General features: G+C 46.1%; 1 protein-coding gene across 1 annotated transcript in view; it reads right to left on the bottom strand.

Annotated features, from left to right (window-relative positions):
* The window catches only part of ric1 (RIC1 homolog, RAB6A GEF complex partner 1), a 66,602-nt gene that overhangs the window by 27,300 nt on the left and 36,802 nt on the right, over nt 1-2,500 (bottom strand). The gene's annotated exons all lie outside the window — the stretch shown is intronic.

Raw genomic sequence — 2,500 nt, 5'->3', positions numbered from 1 at the left:
GTGTGTGTGCATGTCCAGGAGCCATAAAGCAGTGCATTGTCTTCCACACACAGAGTAAGGGGAGGTCTAGGCCTGACGATGACACAGTGGACCACACAAGAGGACAGGCTGTAGACGGCAGGGTGCACTGCTTACCGTCAACAAATCCTATGAAAATAACCGAATCAGCAATGATTTGATGATTTTGTTTTGCCAGCAGCAGATCTTGTCCACGTAGCCGGTGCACCAATAGAATAAAGCCATGTCCCATACAATCATAGAAAGTTGGAAACCCTCATTAATGTTTTGCTTTCACCTGGGCTTACCCTGCCTTTTCGACACAACATGGCAAACAAAACAATATATATATATATATAAATGGCCTGCATTTATATAGCGCTTTTATCCAAAGCGCTTTACAATCAGTAGATAGTCTACATTCACCCATTCATACACAGATGGCGGCAGGCTGCCACGCAGGGTGCCTACACACCATCGGGAGCAAGCCTCCTTGCTCCCGATGGTGTGTGTTAAGTGTCTTGCCCAAGGACACAGCGACAGCAGCTGGGAGGGAGCGGGGATCGAGCCGCCAACCCTTGCGTCATTGGCCGACCCGCTCTACCTCCTGAGCTAAAGCCGCCCCCGCATCATCACGATGCATCGGATCAGTCGACTTTCTCCTCAAACAACTTAAGAAGCTGACTGTAAACACTTTGTCATCTCAGGAAAGTAGTTCCATTGCACAGAAAATAGCCCCCGGCCCGTGCTGGCATAATGAAGACTGACTTTTGAGGAAGACTTTTCGTGGTAACCGTTAGCGATGCTACGCGGGAAGTCAGAAAGGATTTGTTGACGGTCAATCTGGGAAGCCAGAGTCTATCAGTCTGACGACTAATAAGATTTCAGGGTTTCCAGTGTTGAGCGGATATATGTCCGCACCAAGACTTCCACTTCTGTCATCGTTTACAGTCCGATGACGTCTCATATGCAGCTATATATTATTATTATTGTTATTATCCAAAATGCCGTCTGGACCTAAAACACCTACAATCGATCAGCTCCAACTCTGTCCTCGCGCCAATCGGACCATAAACAATGACTGCAGCGCACGGAAGAGGAAGTCTTGGCGCGGGCATATCCGCTCAACACCAACGCCAACGTCCTCACCGTCCTCATCGTCGTAAAGTCGCCTTCGAAGCATGGCGTTCGATTATAACAAACTAGTTGTGTGGCTTAGCCTTCCCAAATGTTGAGGGTCGTTTTTAGAATTTAATACATAGAATTGGGAACGTTACATTCAATTTCATTCAGACTGCCTGTCACTGCCGCGGCGGCAGCCATGTTGACGAGTGAAAAGAACTACAAAGACCATGTACCCACTACTTGCCCAGACGCTTCTCAGTAGCGTCACACAGAAAGCCCGCCTAAGGCTGCCGCTGATTCGACGAGCCGGCCATCGTTCGGGTTTCTAAGCCAATCATCTTAACTGCCTCTGCATGACAAGATGGATTACGTCGAGAGAATCTCTTTTGATCTCGCAAGGTTATCCATCTTGCAAGCAAGGTTAACGCCCAATCCCCAAAATATCGGCTGCCCAGATTGGTTGACGTAAGCAATGCATTAAAAAAAACATCAGCTTTATTCTTTCACAGAAGCAGTCACCCACTCGTCTCCTCCACAATCAAGCGACGCTGCGCTGCACCAACACAACATTCACATTTAAATAATTATTACCCAATAATGTGTCAAGCAAAGAGACCGTGGGAGAAACAGTGGGAGAGACGTGACAGACGGTGAAAAGAAGAAAGAGAAAGACAAGACGAGCAGCAGAAGATGAACAAAGAGAGTGGAAACAAGTCCTGTCAGTCAGCAAATAAAGAAGTGGAGCTGGAGGATGTCAGCCTTGTTATTATTAAGGAAGGAATAAGGAAAGAAGAGAGTCAGCCTAAAAAGAGATGAAATGAGGAACAAAGACACAAACCATTTATCTATCTATATAAAAATTTGAGTATGTGGGCTGACTGGGCTCTGTCCACTGTTTCAAGTTCTGTGTTCGGCCACAGCTCAGCTATGCCGTTTTACGTGCGATCGGGCTGAAACCTTTCAGGGTGTGTAAAAAAAGGGCACGTATTTTTTAATTAGGCGGTTGCCCTAATTAGCTAATGATGTGATGTCATCAGTGACGTCTGTCCTGTGTTGATGTCTGCTGTGAGGAGGACCACAACACAATGTATAATGGGGCTAACTGTAATCAAGTGAAATCTGGTCAACACTCCTCCTAACATCTAGCTAGTGCTCTAATAGCCAAAATCATTTCCTCCTTCCTTCAATCAATCACCACTAAACCCTTCATAATCACCACTAAACCCTCCCATCAATCCCTGATTATCTGTCTCAACAAATCACTGTTCTTTCATCACTTCCTCTATCTCTGCAGTCTGCATAATCATGTTTCTCCTCTCTGTTGTTCTACCTCTTTCTCTGTGACTGAGCAGAATGGCAGATCTTAAGCCACTCACCA

The sequence above is a fragment of the Poromitra crassiceps genome (genome assembly GCF_964638095.1).
Source record: "Poromitra crassiceps genome assembly, chromosome: 21".
Lineage (NCBI taxonomy): Eukaryota > Metazoa > Chordata > Actinopteri > Beryciformes > Melamphaidae > Poromitra > Poromitra crassiceps.
Note: the sequence above shows the minus strand (reverse complement) of the source record. Positions and strands in the feature narration are given on the sequence as shown.